The 22,428-nt window shown below is 46.7% G+C and overlaps 1 long non-coding RNA gene across 1 annotated transcript in view; it reads right to left on the bottom strand.

Moving 5' to 3' along the window:
* The window catches only part of LOC137561158 (uncharacterized), a 63,271-nt gene extending 41,477 nt beyond the window's left edge, over positions 1 to 21,794 (bottom strand). Inside the window, exons 1-2 of the long non-coding RNA XR_011029895.1 lie at positions 21,741 to 21,794; positions 3,708 to 3,824 (exon numbers count right to left, since the gene is read on the bottom strand). This is a non-coding gene — a long non-coding RNA (uncharacterized lncRNA). The remainder of the gene's footprint in view (positions 1 to 3,707; positions 3,825 to 21,740) is intronic.
* Between the last annotated feature and the right edge of the window lie 634 nt (positions 21,795 to 22,428).

Raw genomic sequence — 22,428 nt, forward strand, 5'->3', positions numbered from 1 at the left:
TTATTTAGTCAGCATCTGCACAATGTAAAATCTTTTCTAATCCCAATTTACATTCTGAAATGTTATCACAGGTGTCGTCATCTTTATTCCTTTGATCTCTGCAGAATATTTGTTTACTGAAAGTTCTAAAGCCAGTAGGAAATACACCTGGTCTCCCAGAATGCTCTGGTAGCATATCTAATCAGCCTAGGCTAAGCATCTCTGATAGGGCAGGGCTACATACCAATATTCAATAATATATACAGGTAAAACTCCAAAAATAGAATATCTTAGAATATCATGCAAAAGTTCATTTGTTTCATTTAATTCAACTTAAAAAGTGAAACTAATATATGAAATAGACTCATTCCATGCAAAGCAAGATATTTCAAACCTTTATTTGTTATCATTTTGATGATTATAGCTTACAGCTTATGAGATGAGAACCCTCAAAATCTAAAACTTTCACCATTACAGTAGCCAATATGACCCGATTAGCCCCGCTGCACTCCATCATGAATGCGGCAGCCAGAATTATCCACTCCTTACATCGCTCCACCAGGGCGGCTCCCCTCCGTGAATCCCTCCACTGGCTTCCTATCCAGTCCAGAATCAGATTCAAGATACTGTATCTGGCCTACAAATCTGTCCACAAAACCTGCCCAACCTACATTTCCGAGGTACAAACCTAGCCGCTCACTACGCTCCTCCAATGAACTTCGCCTGACCGACCCCCGCATCACCCAGTCCCATGCACGCCTTCAGGACTTCTCAAGAGCTGTAGTGTAGTGGGGGGTGTCTCAGCACCTTGCAGGAAAAAAATATAGGAGAGAAATACGGGAGCCCAATAGTGTAGTATATTAGTATGCAATTGAAAAAAGGAATTTCAATAAATTACTACTCACAAAAGGAGGTTGCAAGGGCAACCAACCGTAGGAAGCAGGTGGAGGCCATAAACCCGACTCCACTCGGGGTAGTCCCAGCCGGGACCTGGATGTGGTCGCTCTCCTTGAAAAAGTAGGGACAGGTGTCCACTGTGGGGCACCCACAGGTGGTCTGTCACCACCCCTCAAACACAGATTGTTTGGGGGTATAGCTATGCACAATTGAAGGTAAAGAGGTGCCCTGGTTAAAATAAAAGCATCTAAAAACAGCTTAAAATCGAGGAAATAATATGAGGTGGCTTACCTCAATAACGAAATCCTTGTATATGACAAAAGATTTTTATTTAGCACAGGCAATGCGTTTCGCGGTTCCAAGCCCGCTTCATCAGGCCAATAAAAGTGCCAAATGAACAAGTCGATATGGCAAAGGGAGGCTCCCTTTGCCATATCGACTTGTTCATTTGGCACTTTTATTGGCCTGATGAAGCGGGCTTGAAACCGCGAAACGCGTTGCCTGTGCTAAATAAAAATCTTTTGTCATATACAAGGATTTCGTTATTGAGGTAAGCCACCTCATATTATTTCCTCGATTTTAAGCTGTTTTTAGATGCTTTTATTTCAACCAGGGCGCCTCTTTACCTTCAATTCTCAAGAGCTGCTCCAACACTATGGAACTCCCTACCTCCACCCATTAGGGCAGCCCCTTCCTTTAACATCTTCAAGAAGGCCCTTAAAACTCACCTTTCCACTCTGGCCTACCACCCCTCACAAGTGCTCTAAACCCGCAGCTGAACTCTAGTCCTCTACCTTTCGTGTCCTTACCTCTCCCTCTAGATTGTAAGCCTTCGGCAGGGTCCTCCTCCTTGTGTGTCCTACCTGATCATGCACCTCCATTACTGTACACCCATGCTATGCATCTGAGTGAACCTAACTTGCCTAATCTCCATGCTCCCATCCAGTGACTGACTAAGCATTATTTTGTACTCATACTGTGCTGTGTGATCTGGTTTTCTTGTATTCCTGTATTGTCATATTGCTGTATGTCACCCTAAATATTGTCTGTAACCTAAACTAATGTCCAGCTCTGCGTAATATGTTGGCGCTTTATAAATACAATAAATAATACAATATTATAAAAATGTTCCATATTCTAAGCTCAACGCTAATTAATCCAAAACACCTGCAAAGGGTTCCTATTTCATATATTAGTGTCACCTTTTAAGTTGTATTACTGAAATAAATGGACAATGCACAATATTCTAATTGTTTGAGTTTTACCTGTAGCTATAGGAAGTGTTTTTGATGCTGAAACCAGGAAAATGATTGAAAAAGTAGGTATCCTGAATATTTTACTGCATTCCAATATATATATATCACTACAGGGCCTTTTTAAGTACATAGCTATCTGCTCTGTGTTTTCTTCAGCTCCTGTGCTTCTGTGCTTATTGGCATAGTGGCAATATGATCCCATTCTGTAAATCCCTGTATTGGCTCCCTTTTCGCTCCAGGATCACCTTCAAAATTCTGTGCTTGGCCTACAAATCTGTACACAAGACCTGCCCAACCTACATGGTTGAACTCGTTCACAGACTTTATTATTATTTAGTATTTATGGCGCCAGCACCTCCGGCAGTGCTTTTCAGAGCGTATATAGTCTTGTCACTATGGTGACTGTCACTTAGAGCTGCTCACAACCTATTCCTACCTAATGCTGGGAATACACGGGTAGATTATGCGCCGGAATCGAGCCAGCGGCTCGATACCGGCTCGTCCCCGCGGGCACTTCCTAATCAGCGCTTTGTTTTTTCTATTGTCCTGCCCGCCGGTATCGAGCACGGAATCGATCCGGCGGGCAATCGGACCTGCCGGAAATGATCAATCAAGCCATCAGCGGCTCGATTGATAACAAGTATCCACCCGTGTATGCCCAGCATTAGTCATATGTCTATTGTAGTCTAGGGCCAATTTTGGGGCTAAGGTTAATAACTTATCTGTATGTTTTTTGGGGGGACGTGGGAGGAAATCTGAGTGCCCATAGGGAAACCAATGCAGCCATGTGGAGAACATACAAACACCTTGGAGATGTTGTCCTGGCTGGGATTCAAGCCGGGGGCAAAGAACGGCAAGCGAGAATGCTAACCACTACACCAGTTTGCTGCCTGGTCACCCCCTCTGATCCTGCAAGAGTCTGCCCTGTGCATCTCCCACTCCAATGCGAGACTGCTGAACTTCTCAAGAGCTTCCCCTACTAAAACAAACCTCTTCAAGATCACCTAACCCCCTTGCATCAATGTCACGTCAATGCTGAGCTCCTATTGAGCAACCTGCACCTAGTGTGTCCCTACTCCGTCACTTTAGATTGTAAACCTCACTTGCCCCCTAGTGTATCCACCTTAATCATGCATCCCTTCGTCAGGTATCCTCCTGCAGACCAACTTGGACTGGAACTATGTGGTCTCTAGACTTAAAAACTCTGTTGCATGATCTTGTACCTTGTCTGTCTCCCTATTTATCTATTGTTCAGTGCTGCGTAATGTGTCGGCGCATTATGATGGAAAGATCTTTCGTTGAAGAAGGGTGTGCAGTCATTATCTCTACATATGGCTCAAGGGAAGGAAAGACTGCACATGCCAGAGAAGGTTATGGTGGTGAGTGAGTACACCTAAGCTGCAGTCTGTTTAGTGTCTTACATACAGATAACCAGGACTTTGTCTACTGTGATCATCTGTGAAAGCCATCTTGGTAACTGATTGTTCCTGTGGGCAAAAGAGCTTAAGCCCTTATCGTGTCCTGCCTCACAAGCCATTACACAGGCGTATTTATGCTATAAAGTAGGAATCTTACCTCATGCTTCATCTTCCAAGGGCAGCAAAAGACAAGTATCTCTACAAGCATCCTGGCCTCCAGCTACCAATAGATCTTCTATCTCGAGTGACTACATCTGGATCACTGCGTTTGCTCCTGTAGGCAAGGTAACAAGAGAAAAATAAAGGCCTGTAGTGCCAACCAAGAAACAAGCAACAATATTTGATGCATCATAACAAGTATTCCCATTGGGGGTATCATCTAAAGCTGAGCACAAACCCATAATATGCAGCATGAAAAACATAGCTGTGATCAGCGAATTGTCAAGCGCCCCCCAAATTTTTATAATAAATTGAGAAACTGATGAAAATTACTGTGCAAGGATATGTGCAATTAATAGAAACAAATATATGCATAAAGTATTCAACAATTAGTAATATAGAATGCACAAACACTTTATTTGGCACGTGCTAATAGATGAATAATCAGAATCATTTTAATCACCAAGCACGACTGAGTCATACCCGGAATTGGGTCTGGCATATAGGACTAAAAGAAAGGATTGGTTAGGACACACAGTATTCATACAGCGTTCAACTATAAATAGTTACAAACTACCTGTATAATACAGTATTCAACTATAATTTGTTACAGGGGAGGGTTCTGTGTGAGAGTAGGGTTGGGTTGAGCTGTATTGTTTAGTTACGTTACAATTTTTAACGTTAATATATTTTCGTCATCAACTCCCATCTGTTTTAAAACTGTATTTTACGTTAACCACTTTTGTTAACGATGTTTCTCATTATTGAGATTTTGTTATCCACCGGCGCCATTATCCAGCCGGGCCCTTTTTTCCTGGCGCCCTTTTTATATATATATATCTATATCTATATATATATATAAGATCCAATGGAGGTCAGCAGCTGTCACAGTAAACCCTCAGTGGGTGGGTGTGCACGCAGCCAGGGGTGCCCAATCCCCTCTGGATTATAGAAAAGAAACGTAGGGTTGCAGCACACAGCTCTTTTTATTTAGAGCAAAAAGTATAAGGTACAGGCATGCCTTTTTATTTAGAGCAAAAAGTATAAGGTACAGGCATGCCTGTACCTTATACTTTTTGCTCTAAATAAAAAGAGCTGTGTGCTGCAACCCTACGTTTCTTTTCTTATATATATATATATATATATATATATATATATATATATATATATATATATATATATATATACCGGTATATATATATATATATATATATATATATATATATATATATATATATACCGGTATATATATATATATATATATATATATATATATACTGTATATATATGAAAAAATATATATATTTCACTGTGGAAGATGTCAGTGCTAAATTGATGCTAAAAAATAATTCTGAATTAAAAAAAATAAAAAAAATAAAAAAAAAAAAATATAAAAAAAAAAAATATATATATATATATATATATATATATATATATATATATATATATATATATATATATATATATATATACACAGTGGGATGAGAAAGTTTGGGCAACCTTGGTAAGCGTCATGATTTTCCTGTATACCGTATATACTCGAGTATAAGTCGACCCGAGTATAAGCCGACCCCCAACTTTTACCTAAAATAATTGGAAAAAATGAGTGACTCGAATATAAGCCGGGGGTCAGAAATGTAGGAGCGGTGCAGGTGGAAATTATACTAGGGACCTTGTTAAGATTCATTTCAGAAAGAAAATTCAGACCATCACAGACTAAAAACTGACTGTCTCTCTTTAATGCATACTGCTGTGTAGATAAGCATATATCCTGTAAACACTAATCTCCTGAATAAGGAAAAAAGATGTGCCCACTCCTAGCAGTATTTCTTCACTCCTGGGGATTGCATTGTGGTCAGTAGATCAGGTGGTGACACACACTGGAGTTTGCGGATGAGATAAGTTATGTGCACATTTTTGCATGACAAATGGTGGCCATGTTAACCCTAGTGCACTGCCAGACAAGAATGTCTGGCAGCTCTGAGGAGTCCCCCCCCACACACACCGCCCTACGCCCTTGCACTCACACGTGTGTCCGTAGTGATTTGCAAAGTGGTGCAGCTTACCGCCGATCCATGGCCTCCGCCGGGTCTCCGCTGTAACCTATGTCCAGCAGCTCTAAGTTGTCCCCTGTACTCCCCTCAAGTGTGTTCACAGTATTATGCAAAGCGGAGTGGCTTGTTTTCCTCAGTCCATAGCAGTCTCATCATTATCGATCTGTGCAGTGACTCACGTGATGGCAGGCACCACTAGATGGCGTCATAGCAACAAGACTGCTGTGAATGTAGCTTACAGAGGAGACCCGGCAGCGGCTGTGGATTGGCAGATAGCAAAAGAAGCCGCACACTTTCCATATTACTACGAACACACTCAGGTAGAGAACGGGGGACACCTCAGAGCTGCCGGACGTAGATTACAGAGGACACCTGGCAGCGGGCGTGGATTGGCAGTAAGGAAATTAAGCCCCACTGCTATGCATATCACTGCAGACACACTGCAGACACACTTCGTGGTGGGGAATGGGGGACACCTCAGAGCTGGCAGACATTGTTGTCTAGCGGCATGCTGGTGGGGGTGACACGGTCAACAAATGTGCCTGCTGCACTGCGCACATGTAGGGTTAAGTACCCGCCGGTCAGTGCATAGCTTTTTCTGTTTGTTATGTGTGTCAATTACAGTGGGGCTGCATGAGGGGGGCACCACTGACGAGTGACTCGAGTATAGGCCGAGACCCCCACTTTTGGACCACTTTTTTGGCCTCAAATACTCGGCTTATACTCGAGTATATACGGTTGTTGTTGGTTGTTACAATAAAAAATGTCAGTTGAATATATCATATAGGAGACACACACAGTTATATTTGAGAAGTGAAATTAAGTTTATTGGATTTACAGAAAGTGCGCAATAATTGTTTAAATAAAATTAGGCAGGTACATAAATTTGGGCACTGTTGTCATTTTATTGATTCCAAAACCTTCAGAACTAATTATTGGGACTCAAATTGGCTTAGAAAGCTCAGGGACCCCTGACCTACATACTCAGGTGAATCCACTTATGAGAAAGAGTATTTAAAGAGAACCCGAGGTGGGATTTAATAATGTTAGTTGGGCACAGAGGCTGGTTGTGCATACTATCGCCAGCCTCTGTTGCCCCCAGGCTCCCCCTGCGCTCTGCTGTCCCCCGTAATAAAAACCACTGTGCTAGAGACATGCACCTTGTCTCTAGCATGCTGTTTACCTTTGTGGTGCCATTCAGCTCCTCTCCCAAGCCTCCTCTATATTGCCGCTCCGCGTCTGCGTCACTTCCCTCCAATCAGCGGGAGGAAAGGGACGCGGGCGGGGAGTGGCGATATAGAGAAGGCGGGGGATCGGTGCTGAATGGCACCACAAATGTAAACAACGTGCTAGCGACAAGGTGCATGTCGCTAGCACGGCGGTTTTTATTACGGGGGACAGCAGAGCGCAGCGGGGGGGGGGGGGGCTGGGGCACACTATATGGCAACAGAGGCCAGTGATAGTATGCACAACCAGCTTCTGTGCTCTACTAACATTATTAAATCCCACCTCGGGTTATCTTTAAGGGGGTCAATTGTAAGTTTCCCTCCTCTTTATATTTTCTTTAAAGAGTAGCGACATGGGGGTCCCAAAACAACTCTCAAATGACCTGAAGACAAAGATTGTTCACCATAATGGTTTAGGGGAAGGATACAGAAAGCTGTCTCAGAGATTTTAGCTGTCTGTTTCCACAGTTAAGAACATGTTGAGGAAATGGAAGACCACAGGCTCAGTTCAAGTTAATGCTCAAGGTGGCAGACCAAGAAAAATCTTGGATAAACAGAAGCGACGAATGGTGAAAACAGTCAGAGTCAACCCACAGACCAGCACCAAAGACCTACAACATCATCTTGTTACAGATGGAGTCACTGTGCATCGTTCAACCATTCGGCAACTTTACACAAGGAGATGCTGTATGTGAGAGTGATGCAGAGGAAGCCCTTTCTCCGCCCACAGCACAAACAGAGCCGCTTGAGGTTTGCTAAAGCACATTTGGACAAGCCAGCTTAATGGAATAAGGTGCTGTGGACAGATGAAACTAAAATTGAGTTATTTGGGCATAACAAGGGGCATTATTGCATGGAGGAAAGCACAGCATTCTAAGAAAAACACCTGCTACCTACAGTAAAATATGGTTGTGGTTCCATCATGCTGTGGCACTGTGTGGCCAGTGCAGGGACTGGGAATCTTGTCAAAGTTGAGGGATGCATGGATTCCACTCAGTATTATTATTATTATTATTTATTTATAAAGCGCCAACATATTTTGTGGCGCTGTACAATGTAAGAAAACAAACAAGGGATACATAATGATACAGACAATGATATATATCAAATATGAACACTGATACAAAATACAGAACTGCTGATTACAATAGCAAATTTAACATGATGACTAAAATGTCTAACAGAGTGCAAGCAATTAAATTAATAACATTCCATGACACAAAATGGTGAGAGCCCTGCCCTTGCGAGCTTACAATCTAAAGGAATGGGGTGGAAACAAAAGGTGGGGGAAGTATACAGTATATGTACAGGCAGTGCGTAGTTAGGTTATTTAGTGGGTGCATGGCCTAAGCTAGAGAATATGCTTGTCGGAAAAGGTGGGTTTTGAGGGAGTGTTTAAAGATTTCAAAGGTGGGAGAGTGGCGGTTGTGCTGTGGAAGGGCATTCCAGAGGAGGGGTGAGACACGTGAGAAGTCTTGTACACGTAAATGTGAGGAGGTAATTGTAGAAGAGGATAAAAGAAGCTCATGTGCAGATCTGAGATTGCGGTTGGGTTGGTATTTGGAGACTAGTGAGGAGACGTACAGGGGAGAGAGATTGTGGAGAGCTTTGTAGGTTAGGGTTAAGAGTTTGAACTGAATCCTCTGGTTAATTGGTAGCCAGTGAAGAGCTTGACAGAGAGAAGCAGCAGAGGAAGAGTGAGAGGAGAGATGAATGAGTCGAGCAGCAGAGTTCAGAACACCAATGTCCAGGAATCAGTGACAAAGCTGAAGCTGCTCCGGGGCTGGATCTTTCAAAAAGACAACGACCCTAAACACTGTTTAAAATCCACTAAAGCATTCATGCAGAGGAACAAGTACATTGTTCTGGAATGGCCATCTCAGTCCCCAGACCTGAATATAATTAAAAAAATCTGTGGTGTGAGTTAAAGAGAGCTGTCCATGCTCGGAATCCATAAAACCTGAATGAAATAGAGATGTTTTGTAAAGAGGAATGGTCCAAAATGCCTTCAACCAGAATCCAGACTCTCATTGGAACCTACAGGAAGCGTTTAGAGGCTGTAATTTCTGCAAAAGAAGGATCTACTAACTATTGATTTCATTTATTTTTTGTGATGCCCAAATGTATGCACCTGCCTAATTTTGTTTTAAAGGGAAGGTTCAGGGAGTCTCCCAAAAAATAGAAATCCAAATCCACTTACCTGGGGCTTCCTCCAGCCCGTGGCAGGTAGAACGTGCCCTCGGCGCCGCTCTGCAGGCTCCCGGTGGTCTCCGGTGGCCGACCCGACCTGGCCAGGCCGGCTGCCAGGTCGGGCTTCTTGTGCTCTCCAATCTGCGTGTCACTGGTGCGCGCTGATGTCATCGGACGTCCTCCGGGCTGCACTGCGCAGGCGCAGTAGTTCTGAGCCTGCGCAGTACAGCCCGGAGGACGTCCGATGACGTCAGCGCGCACCAGTGACACGCAGATTGGAGCGCACAAGAAGCCCGACCTGGCAGCCGGCCTGGCCAGGTCAGGTCAGCCACCGGAGACCACCGGGAGCCTGCGGAGCGGCGTTGAGGGCACGTCCTGCCTGCCACGGCCTGGAGGAAGCCCCAGGTAAGTGGATTTGGATTTTTATTTTTTTGGGAGACTCCCTGAACCTTCCCTTTAAACAAGTATTGCTCACTTTTTGTAAATCCAATAAACTTCATTTCACTTCTCAAATATCACTGTGTGTGTCTCCTATATGATACATTTAACTGACATTTTTTATCGTAACAACCAACGATTTATACAGGAAAATCATAACGATTAACAAGGTTGCTTAAACCTTCGCATCCTATCACTAATATTATAAATGCAAAAGTTTGAATGTTTGTTACTCAGTAACGCAAAAATGGCTGAAAGGATTTGAATGGAATTTGGCACACACATAGTACATTACCTGGAATAACGTATAGGATACTTTTTATCCCCATAACCAAAAAGTGGACAATGACAAACAGGGTTGCTCAGCAGGACCCCGAATGCGAAGTTTCCCCGAAAAATTTGGGTGTTTTTAAGGTTTGCCGCATGCGAACCCGAACCCGAGTGCTGCGATTCCGAGCCGAACCCGAATACGAAGCATGCCGAATGCGCGCGCTGGAATTCGGCCGGATGGAGCTGTGAGTTCGGTTTCGGCTTCGGGATTCAGGGATGACGTGATTGGGCCAATCAGAAGTCCTCCTGCCGAGGAGCTGGCAACCCTAGCAACCAATCAGAGGAGGGGAGCCTGGCCCTCCCCTCCTCTATATAAGGCCGCCGCCATGTTGCGGAGCCACGCACTTGTGTGACTGCTGCTGGTACTGAGAGATTCTCCAGTGCTGTGCTGTGTCTGAGCAAGTGCTTTTCACTGCTAAACCTAGCGTTTTGCTTCCTAAACACCTCCTAAACACATTTATTGTTGTCTTATATAGTTAGCTAGTATTTTGATTGTTTTTAGTCAGCTAGTGTATAGTGTATACTGTGCTAGGCTAGTGTTAGTCTGTGAGCAGGCTAGGCCTGCTAGCCTAGGTAGCCTTAGCCTACTACTAGCTTAGGTAGGTTAGGGATTCTAGTTAGTTGTGTACTAGTAGTACTAGTTTAGTTAATTATTACTGCTGTAGTCTGTTACTTTATTAGTTTCAGTCAGGGGCGTAGGAATAGGCCCTGCAGCCCCTGCGCCCGCGGGGGGGGGCCCGCCCCCCCCCCCCCCCCTGGGGCCCGCTCGGGGCCGTTTTGTGGGTGCTGGAGGGGTGGCAGCATGAGGGGAAAGCCTTGCCCACAGTCGGCGGGGAGAGGGGTAGTTCCCCCCTCTCCCTCACCTCGGGGCTCTCCCCTCTGCGCTCCCCTCCAGCTCGTAAGTGTCTGTGGGGCTGTGGTGGGCAGCGAGCGGCGGGCAGATACATACCTGCTTCCGTGCGTTCCATCGGAGACTTCTCCCTCTAGCGGCTGACGTCACTTCCGGAAGTGACGTCAGCCGCTAGAGGGAGAAGTCTCCGATGGAACGCACGGAAGCAGGTATGTATCTGCCCGCCGCTCGCTGCCCACCACAGCCCCACAGACACTTACGAGCTAGAGGGGAGCGCAGAGGGGAGAGCCCCGAGGTGAGGGAGAGGGGGGAACTACCCCTCTCCCCGCCGACTGTGGGCAAGGCTTTCCCCTCATGCTGCCACCCCTCCAGCACCCACAAAACGGCCGCGAGCGGGCCCGGGGGGGCGCTCAGAAAATCTGCAGGGGGGCCCGGTGGGGCCTAGTTACGCCCCTGGTTTCAGTACTGTGTTAGTTAGTTAGTTACTGACTGTGAGTGACAGGTCACCACCAGCATCCATTGTGAGTGACCTGACCTGTGACTGTCTGTCACCTCACCTGCCCGAGCCTATTGATTGATTGCGTCTGACCGTGTGTGACCGTTTTTAATTGTCACCGATTGTCTGCCGCATGACTTACTTGTAGGCTATTACGCTAGGTGTTTCTTAGTTACCTGCGTGCATACTACTAGTGTCTACTGTCTACTACTATACTACTAGTCTACTAGTCTAGTACCCGTTCACTAATTTTTTTTTCAATTTTACTGTGTGTTTTTATTATCATCCGTAGTGTGTGTAATAAATAAGAGTTACAACACATACAGGCCACCACACCAGCATCCGTTGTGAGTGACCTGTGACTGTCTGTCACCTCACCTGCCCGAGCCTATTGATTGTTTGCGTCTGACCGTGTGTGACCGTTTGTAATTGTCACCTATTGTCTGCCGCATGACTTACTTGTAGCGTAGTACGCTAGGTGTTTATTAGTTACCTGCGTGCGTGCATACTTCTAGTGTCTACTACTATACTACTAGTCTACTAGTCTAGACTAGTACCCGTTCACTAATATTTTTTTTCAATTTTACTGTGTGATTTTATTATCATCCTTGGTGTGTGTAATAAATAAGAGTTACAACACATACAGGCCACCACACCAGCATCCGTTGTGAGTGACCTGTGACTGTTAGAGTTGGGCCGAACACTGTCTGTCACCTCACCTGCCCGAGCCTATTGATTGTTTGCGTCTGACCGTGTGTGACCGTTTGTAATTGTCACCGATTGTCTGCCGCACGACATACTTGTAGCGTAGTACGCTAGGTGTTTCTTAGTTACCTGCGTGCATACTACTAGTGTCTACTGTCTACTACTATACTACTAGTCTACTAGTCTAGTACCCGTTCACTAATTTTTCTTTCAATTTTACTGTGTGATTTTATTATCATCTGTAGTGTGTGTAATAAATAAGAGTTACTTACAACACATACAGGCCACCACACCAGCATCCGTTGTGAGTGACCTGACCTGTGACTGTCTGTCACCTCACCTGCCCGAGCCTATTGATTGATTGCGTCTGACCGTGTGTGACCGTTTGTAATTGTCACCGATTGTCTGCCGCACGACTTACTTGTAGCGTAGTACGCTAGGTGTTTCTTAGTTACCTGCGTGCGTGCATACTACTAGTGTCTACTACTGTACTACTAGTCACCACCAAGTCACCACCAACACAGACTTTATTAAAGTTTACACCCTTTCCCGCCCTCTTCTACTTATTTTTTTTTTACTGTATTTGTATAGTGCACTATGAGTGGCAGAGGTAGAGGTAGAGGGCGAGGCACCACCAGGAGAGGAAGCGCCATTGCAGGAGCCACTGCCAGCAGCAGCAGGTCTGGGACTGGTGCGCCGCCAGCCACTCACTGACCACAGGGAGGAGGGAGCAGAGGCGCAACAGCAGCGTGTTGCGCCCATCTTTGAGATGGGTCGTCGCCCACGGCCCATTGGGGAGAGTCAGGTGCAGGCTGTGGAGGAAATGATGGCGGGGCAGGAAGCCACCTTTTCCAGCCAGGCCTCCAGCAGCAGCGAGACTAGTGCCACCAGCACTCCTGTCCGCAGCAGGCCTCCACCAGCGCTTGAGGCCATGGTCACGGTGACCCCATCGACCAGCCTGCCCTCAATGAGCACGCTCTTCTCCCCTGAGACTGTGACCATGTACAGGGATGTTTTGGAGAAGTATGAGTTGGAGATAATGGGGCCATGCAAGGAGGAGGAGGAGTTACACGTGCAGAAGTTTGTTGTTGGCGCTGAGGAGGAGGGGCGTGATGCAGGTGATGTTGGGGTAGAGGAGTTGGTTGAGTCGGGCTCACAGGATTTGTTTGGGGTTGATGATGATGACTTGATAGATCCTTCCTATGTGCCACCAGTACCACCAGCACAGTTGGTTGAAGGCAGCTCATCATCGGAGGAGGAGGCGTCTCTGGCGCAGAGGCGCGGCAGCAGCAAGGCGGCCAGCACAGGGCGTGGAAGGCAGGAGCCACAGCCTACTGCTTCAGTCGCTACCACCACTCGCAGCAAATCTCTAACTACAACCAAAAAGGCACAATCCTCCAAGGGCACCCAGTGGCGGATCTAGGCAAGAAAGCGCCCATGGCAAATACTAAAATTGCGCCCCCAGCCCCCCCCCCCCCCCACACACACACACACACACCTACAATCAACAGCATCCTGCCTAACCTTTTTGGACAGGGTAACCCCATCATGCATTCAGAACACACACGCACACACACAAATACCAGAATGTAACAGTCACTATGAAATAAATGAGGCTATCCTTCTGATCCTCTGCCTCTAATACTTTAAGGCAGGGAACATACTTGACTGTTTTCATATGCGTTTTTCTGCACAGAACTACTGAAAACTCATGTTAATCAAGGGGCTAGTTCACACTTAATGTGTTTTTCTTGCACAGAAAAAAACCCTGACATTCTGCATGATAATTCTGCTCATTTTGTCAGTTTTCTGTATCAATTACATTAACTGTTGTGAAAAAAAGCACACGTTTTTCTGCATAGAAACACACTTGGTGTGCAGAAAATGTGCGCAGAAAAAGCTGAGTTGAAAACTGAAAAACAAGTGTGATCCCTGCCTTAGCCATAGACCCTAAACAAGCATGCAGATCAAATGTCTATAACACATCTGACAAGATTAGCTGCATGCTTGTTTCAGGTGTGTGATTTAGACCCTAGTGACCAGAAGGATCAGCAGGATTTCCATGCAACCAGTATTGTTTAAAACGAAAAAAATATGGCAGCCACCACTCTCATATGAATGAAAGCAATGAAACATTTGCAGTGACAATTATAACATAATAAAAGGCTGACAACCTATTAAATATAAGTAGATAGGTACTGAGCTAGAAATATAATGCACAACTGAGGTACACTGTACAAGAGAGAGGTTGTTAAATCTGGCCACAGAGATGCCAGCAGTGTAATGGTTAAAGTGCAGAGAGTGTCATAAATAAAAGTAAGTAAACGGCACACTGAGATAAGGCTGAGGAATGTGTGAATGACAGAGCTGAATGGATGTGAGGTCTTGTAACCTCCAGACCAGAGGCATCTGCTGCTATCTCAGGGGACTGAGACATTAGGGAGTGAGGGAAAACTTCGGAGCTCACCTCTCAATAGCTTGTAATGTAGATATAAGACAAAGGCTGAGACAGGCAGGCTGCTGGATGATTGTTACTCCCTTAGACTCAGGAATGCTGTCAGCAGCACTGCGCCCCCCTGATGATTGAAGAGGGAGGTCGCCTGAGGCACGTGTCATGCCTGCATCCCTCCAGATACGCGTCTGAGGGCACCCAAAAACCCCAGCCCTCAAGCGCAAAGAGCAGGTTGAAGTCCCCAGTCTGGCGGTACTTCACCAAGTGCCCAGTGGCCCCGACCCGTGCAATTTGCAACAGTTGCAATCTCAGTCTCAGCAGAGGTTGCGATATCCACAAATTGAGTACCTCGTGCCTGCAGACCCACTTACAGAGCAGACATTTTGAGGACTTTAATGAGTTGGAGAAGCTTATGCAAAGTGGTGCAGGCAGTGGTCAGAGCCAGACAGTCACTGCACAGATTTCAGCAGCAGCAGCAGCAGCCGACCCTCCTGCCCATCCAGCAGCAGCAGCAGTAGGAGCACAGCAGCAACTCACTTCCACCCCCCCTCCCCGGGCAGCCAGTCCTCAGTGGCCTCATCAGCTCCCTCCACAGTGGCCTCCTCATCCTCCCGTGCAGGCAAACGCCGCCAGACCCTGCTCAGCGAAGCATTCCCCGGTGTGACCAAGGTGCTGCCTCCCGCCCACAGGCGCATCCGGTTGCTGAACGCGTTGCTTGCCCGGGCCATGTGCTCCCAGCTCCTGCCATATTCCTTTGTGCAGGAGGGGAGTGACATCAGAGCACTGCTGCAGGTTGGGATCCCGGAGTAGCAAGTCCCCAGCCGCCACTATTTTTCCCGCAGGGCGATCCCAGCACTGCACCGCTCTGCCATGGAGAACGTGGGCCGCGCGCTGGATCACGCTGTCAGTGCGCGGATCCACATAACCATGGATTCCTGGAGCAGCCGGTTTGGGACAGAGCGCTGTCTGTCCTTTACGGCCCACTGGGTCAGCCTGGTGGAAAGCCTGAGCGAGGAAGCAGCAGGTCCATCCTCGGGCACAGCAGCACCAGTCGCCCACTACGTGGTGCCACAGCGCGGGGTCAGGGGAGAACCACCGCCAAGCGATCCCGTCTCTCCAGCAGCGTGAAGGCCCGCCACTGCCAAGCGCTGCTGGAGATGAAAAGCCTGGGGAAACACTCCTTGACGGCAACTGACGTGCTCCGGTACCTCAGGGAGCAGGAGAGGACGTGGCTGACCCCCAGAGGCCTCACTGTGGGATTGGTGGTGTCCGACAATGCCGCCAACCTGCTGTCTGCCATCAGCAGTGGAGACTTGCTTCACGTCCCTTGCTTGGCCCACGTCCTGAACCTGGTGGTGCAAAAGTTCATGCGCACCTACGTGGGGATGGAGGAGCTGTTAGAAGTGGCGCTGAAAATTGTGCGCACTTTCCGCCGCTCAGCAGCTGCCGCAGCAAAACTGGCAGACATCCAGCAGCAGGAGGGCCTGCCACGACACCGCCTTATCATAGATGTGCCAACTCGCTGGAACTCCACCCTGGCGATGTTGGAGCGGCTGGTTGAGCAGAGGAGGGCTGTCAACCGGTACATCTATGATGCCACTGTCGCCGACACCGGCAGCAGAAGCAGCACCACATTCCAGCTCCTCACCAACGCGCAATGGGGGCAGATGCTGCAGGTCTGCTTGGTGTTGGCTCCCTTCCTGCAGGGAACCAACCTGGTGAGTGAACAACGGGCATCCCTCTGCCAGTGGGTGCCCTTTGTTTGTCTGCTGGACAGGGCACTTGGCGATTTGGTGGATTTGGGAGAGAAGGCCCTGAAGCAGCTGGAACAGCAGCCGCCTGTGCAGTCCACTGCTCCGCAGGTATTTGAGTCCCTGGAGGAGGAGGAGTTGGAGGTGCTGGACGTTGCTGCTGGGGGGGAACATCGGAGCGCAGCAGCAGTGGTGCGAGGGTGGAGAGAGGAGGAAGAGTCTCAGGGGCAAGAGGAGGAGGAGGAGGACGCTGACCCTGATGTCTCTGTTAGACGGTTCACCCTGTTCCCCATGGCAGCGCACATGCTGCGCTGCCTGCGCACAGACCCCAGGGTCAAGCGGATGCAAGCAAGGGAGGACGCCTGCATCAGCATGATCCTGGACCCACGGCTGAGGGGGAGGTGGGATCAGTTTCTGCCTGCCAGAGACCGTGAGCAGCGAGCAAGGGAGTTGCAGGAGATCCTTGTTCGGCGACTGGAGGAAGCCTTCCCCCCGCCTTTCACTCCCTTTGTCCCTGTCCAGCAGCCAGCAGCACAGCAGCAGGTGCCTGTGGCCAGCAGCAGCATCAGGCGCCCAGGAGACCTTCTGTCATTGACGCAGGCGTTCTACATGTAGGTACAGCAGCCGAGAGAGGAGGTGCGGGCAGCAGCCACCTTCGGTGAGAGTCACAGCCAGCGCATGATCCGGATGGTGGCCGACTACATGGGGTCCTTCAGTGGGCTTGACACCGGCAGCGAAGAGCCTGTGGACCCCATGGAGTACTGGGTGGAGCGCTTGCACATCTGGAGGGAGCTTGTGCAGTACGCCCTGGAGGTATTGTCTTGCCCCCCTTCCAGCATGCTGTCTGAGAGGTGCTTCAGTGCGGCCAGTGGGGTGGTCACCGAGAAGCGCTCTCGTCTGTCCACAGAGGGCGTGGACAGACTGACATTTTTGAAGATTAACCAGGCCTAGATAGGTTCCTGGCACCTGTTGTCGGCGAAAGGAGGACATGAGGTGCCTGCCTGGGAATTACAATACATTGCCTGCTGCCTGCCATACGTGACGACGACTCCTCCTCCTCCTGCTGGCCTGCTGCATTGATTTACCTATGAATTTATTTATGTATTTATTTATTGTATTTCTACCGGACTCCTGCTGCTGCTGACCTGCTGCATTGATTTACCTATGAATTTATTTATGTATTTATTTATTTATTGTATTTCTACCGGACTCCTGCTGCTGCTGCAGGCCTGCTGCATTGATTTACCTATGAGTTTATTTATGTATTTATTTATTTATTGTATTTCTACCGGACTCCTGCTGCTGCTGCAGGCCTGCTGCATTGATTTACCTATGAATTTATTTATGTATTTATTAATTTATTGTATTTCTACCGGACTCCTGCTGCTGCTGCAGGCCTGCTGCATTGATTTACCTATGAATTTATTTATGTATTTATTAATTTATTGTATTTCTACCGGACTCCTGCTGCTGCTGCAGGCCTGCTGCATTGATTTACCTATGAATTTATTTATGTATTTATTTATTTATTGTACTTCTACCGGACTCCTGCTGCCGCTGCAGGCCTGCTGCATTGATTTACCTATGAATTTATTTATGTATTTATTTATTTATTGTATTTCTACCGGACTCTTCCTCCTCCTGCTGGCCTGCTGCATTGATTTACCTATCAATTTATTTATGTATTTATTGTATTTCTAAAGCGGCAACATATTACACTGCGCTCATTTTCATCCTGCTGCTGTCAGTGGTCCCACCGCCAGAGTCCACACTATGCATTGCCTGCTGTCAGTGCCACACGTCACTCCACCTCCTCCTGATGCTGCTGTTGTATTTATCCTACTGCTGTCAGAGGTCCCACCGCCAGGGTCCACACTATGCATTGCCTGCTGCCAGTGCCACACGTCACTCCACCTCCTCCTGCTGCTGTTGTATTTATCCTGCTGCTGTCAGTGGTCCCACCGCCAGGGTCCACACTATGCATTGCCTGCTGTCAGTGCCACACGTTACTCCTCCTCCTACTGCTGCTGTTGTATTTATCCTGCTGCTGTCAGTGGTCCCACCACCAGGGTCCACACTATGCATTGTCTGCTGTCAGTGCCACACGTCACTCCACCTCCTCCTGCTGCTGTTGTATTTATCCTGCTGCTGTCAGTGGTTCCACCACCAGGGTCCACACTATGCATTGCCTGCTGTCAGTGCCACACGTCACTCCACCTCCTCCTGCTGCTGCTGTTGTATTTATCCTACTGCTGTCAGAGGTCCCACCGCCAGGGTCCACACTATGCATTGCCTGCTGCCAGTGCCACACGTCACTCCACCTCCTCCTACTGCTGCTGTTGTATTTATCCTGCTGCTGTCAGTGGTCCCACCGCCAGGGTCCACACAATGCATTGCCTGCTGCCAGTGCCACACGTCACGTTTTCAGTTTTGTTTTTTTAAGTACACCTATTTCAATGTGAATTCACTTTAAAAAAACACACAAAAAAACCCAGAATTCACGAATACAAATTTTTACCGAATTTTTAGGCGTAACCTCAAACCGAATATGAACTCGAACCGAATTTCGTGGTCGAAGGCGAATTCGAATTCGAATGTCATGCGGATCCGAATTCGAATGTACCCGAACCGAATTTTGGTACATCTGAGCATGCCTGACGACAAATACAATTTTTTTCTAAGAAAATTTAAACTGCAGCCATTCTTTTACTGTTAATAGTATGGTTCTCAAACTTTGCACAGTTGGTCACTGGGTGACTGGGATTAATGTTCAGAAAAGTGGTTGGGGCCTACAAAAGCCAATCAAAATTCACCTATTGATTTTAAATGGGAATATTTATTTGCTGCCATTCTTGCACTGTTAATGGCGCAGGCCTCAAACCTGGTACAGTTGGTCATTGGTTGACTAGGGTTCCAATTCAGGAAAGGGGTGGGGCCACAAACAGCCAGTAAGATTTGTTTCATTTCAATGCAAATTATTGATGCCAAAGACCGCAAATCTCACAAACTTGGTCATTGAGTTATTGAGTAATTGTGTGTTAGGGTTAGAAAAAAATGGGCGCAGCCAACAGCCAAATACATACCCGGGCAATGCCGGGCCATCAGCTAGTACTATATATTTTTTTTTTAATTATTTTTTTTTTATTTATTTATTTTTTTTATCAGTAAGCATGGGCTAGAGACTGAAGTGCTCCGTTACGTAAAGCGTGCTGATATTAGCGAGCCATACTGACAATCTACAGTGCTTACGGCCAGTACTTCTCCTTCTTGCACACACACCTGTTTGTTATGCACAAAGTGAATTATACATATTGCTAGAGGTCATGACTGGCCTCTTCCTCATGTAATTGAAAATAATTCTGGAAATTAGAACAAATGCAGCAGCTTCCTTCTTTCACGACCGGCCCTATTCTCCTATCTCATGAGTGTCAATGACTATGCAATCAGCAACTTTTTAAACACAGATTTGACCAATCAGAGCAATACAGTCTCTGCCTGGCTGCTGGGGATGCTGATTATTTATCATTGCTGGCTTATGGCCAGACCTACTTTGGTGATGAAGATCCTGCTTCAGCCATTATGATCATTGCTCAAATCATCTGTAGCAATACCAGAAGCAGTGGAGGGGGAGGAAGGCAGCAGCTGCTGTAGCACTGACCATGGGTAGTTGTGGGTGGGCAGCATTTTACGGTGGTTCTCTTATACAAAACTGACTGATTTGCGGTGGTTTGTGTCCAATTCTTTTTGCCACTGGACTGAGGATTCTGGCATAGTGTTTAGCAGTTCATACAGGGATCAATACATTTGTATCACGCCCCAAGGTGTATCAGTTTTTGACTTTAGTTCTCAGATGTGGTCAGGTGACTGAAGAGATAGACAACATCAAACTTTTAAAAAGAACCTGTGAAAACAACACCATAAGCTTGTTTTAACTCTTTAAAAGCCAGAAGAAAATTAATTAATGGTTTTCAATGACAGATTCAGATGTGTTGAGTTCTATCTCATCAGTGGCAGTCAGGAGGTTAAAGTACAACTCCAAGCACAATTTTGAATATGTCATGTGACAGCTAGTGAGCAGTGTCCATGTGTAATTTATTTATCTAGGTTTGTTTTTGTTTTGTTTTTGACAAACAACCTCCTGTAGCTAAAAAAAGGGTAACAGTAGGCTGAGTGGGTGGGGCTTCTGCTGCATCCTCAGCATCATGTATTTGCTGAGACTGTAAGGGGGCAGGACCTAGCTCTGAAATCCCAGCCTGCAGCTATAAAAGCCTTTCCTGCATGATGTGGCTGATAGTGATGGTCATGTCCAGGAGAACACATGGAGAAGCATGTTATTTGTTTGATCAGCTGATAGATTTGCAAAGCTCTGATTTCCTTTGATCACATTCTCATTTAGCACATGATCATGACTTCAAATCAGAGACTTGCATACCTATCATCTGACCAAACTGATGGCATGCTTTCCCATGAGTTCTCCTAGATGTAACCATCACTAGTGGCTTATTGTGGAGCTCCTGGCCAGGTACTATACAAATAATTTAAACGATATGCAAGGCCGGATTTATACCTTTTGTGCCCCTAGGCGAAGTATGTTGTGGCTCCACTTTCATGTACAGCAGTGCCCCTCCCATTCCATACGCAGCCCTTTCTTCCATGTGTATCATGCATTTAATATAGCCCCTCTCTTTCAGCTCCCTAGGGCACCAATTTCTCCTTTTCCATGTGTTGCTCCCTTTTTTCAGCCTCCTTTTTCCTATTTAGAATCTCCTCTTTTAAGTTCAGGAGCCGCCTTGTTGCTGCTGCCACCCCAGGCCTAGGCCTTTGTGGCCTTTCCAGAAATCCAGCCCTGACGATATATGATAATCAAGGGCCTCATAAACAGATAAAAACAAGCGGAGTGCCTACACTAGTCTAGGGAAACATTAGTGCATGAAGTTGAGCTCTAAAAGCAGATGGTTGGCGGTCAGTCTAAATATAGGTCCTGAATAACCAGACAGAGAAGTGGAGGAACACATCAATTTCTCTGGCTGCAATATCAAGTTTTCTCTTAGAGTCATTGTCGGCAACACTAGATGTAATTAGCCTCTCTTGCCTCCGTGATGTTTTGTTTGTCCTGTCTGGTGTTAAACAAGAAGCACAACGTGAGCATAGAAGGGTATGACCTGCTATGTCTCCCACCTGCTGCACAGCTTCTCATTGTTACCATGTAATTTGCAGCCTCCTCTTTCTACATCCTCTGTGAAAGTGTCTGTTGCTTCCGAGCAGCACCGCTGTGCGCTATTTACATTAACACACTGCCAGCCAGCTCCGACCTCGCTTCACAGTGACAGACGGGTGGTGGGGAGGAATGCCGGGACTGTGCTTATCAATCGCTGCTACGAGGACAAGTGCAGAGCTGCAATCCAATTAATGTTTCTGCAAGTACATTTTGTCGGGCAGATATTAAAATGTCTTACAAATTGCAACAGATTAGTAGTTTTCTTTATTATTATTATTTAAATAGCAGCTTCAAGCAAAGTAAAATCCATAATGTACTCACCAACATGACCCGCTCTTGTGGGTACACAAAACTTTGCTGATGTTCAAACTTCCGCCTTAAACCAGTCAAACAGGTTCAAAGGTGCTAGTCTATGGTAACAGTAAAAAAGGGCGCAGGAGGCTAGTGGACAAATCGGGCGCCGCCATTGACTCCCATAATAATTATCGTTTACTGGGCGCCGAACAGGAAAAAAGGGCGCCCGAGAATAATAACGTTTTCCAACGGCGCCCGAAGATTTTTCATGTTTTATAACTGCTTGTGATGATTTACGTTTCTTATTTCAATAAAACATTATTTTAAATGTTATCCCTTACTGTTTGTAAAACATTATTATTCACGAAACAAAGCGATCAGTACGTAATGTAAATTGTAATATATTTTATCCCTTACTGTTTTTAAAACATTATTCTACACACAATACAGTGATCACTAAGGAGGGTCTTAGGTTTAGGGACCATCAGTGGGGTCTTAGGTTTAGGTACCAACAGGGGGGTCTTAGGTTTAGGCACCAACAGGGGGGTCTTAGGTTTAGGCACCAACAGGGGGGTCTTAGGTTTAGGCACCAATAGGGGGGGCTTAGGTGTAGGCACCAACAGGGGGGTCTAGGGGTTAGGGGTAGGTACAGGGAGGGTTACTTAGGCACCAACAGGGGGGTCTTAGGTTTAGGCACCAACAGGGGGGTCTTAGG

This window comes from Hyperolius riggenbachi, chromosome 3 (genome assembly GCF_040937935.1).
Source record: "Hyperolius riggenbachi isolate aHypRig1 chromosome 3, aHypRig1.pri, whole genome shotgun sequence".
In the NCBI taxonomy this organism is placed as follows: Eukaryota; Metazoa; Chordata; class Amphibia; order Anura; family Hyperoliidae; genus Hyperolius; species Hyperolius riggenbachi.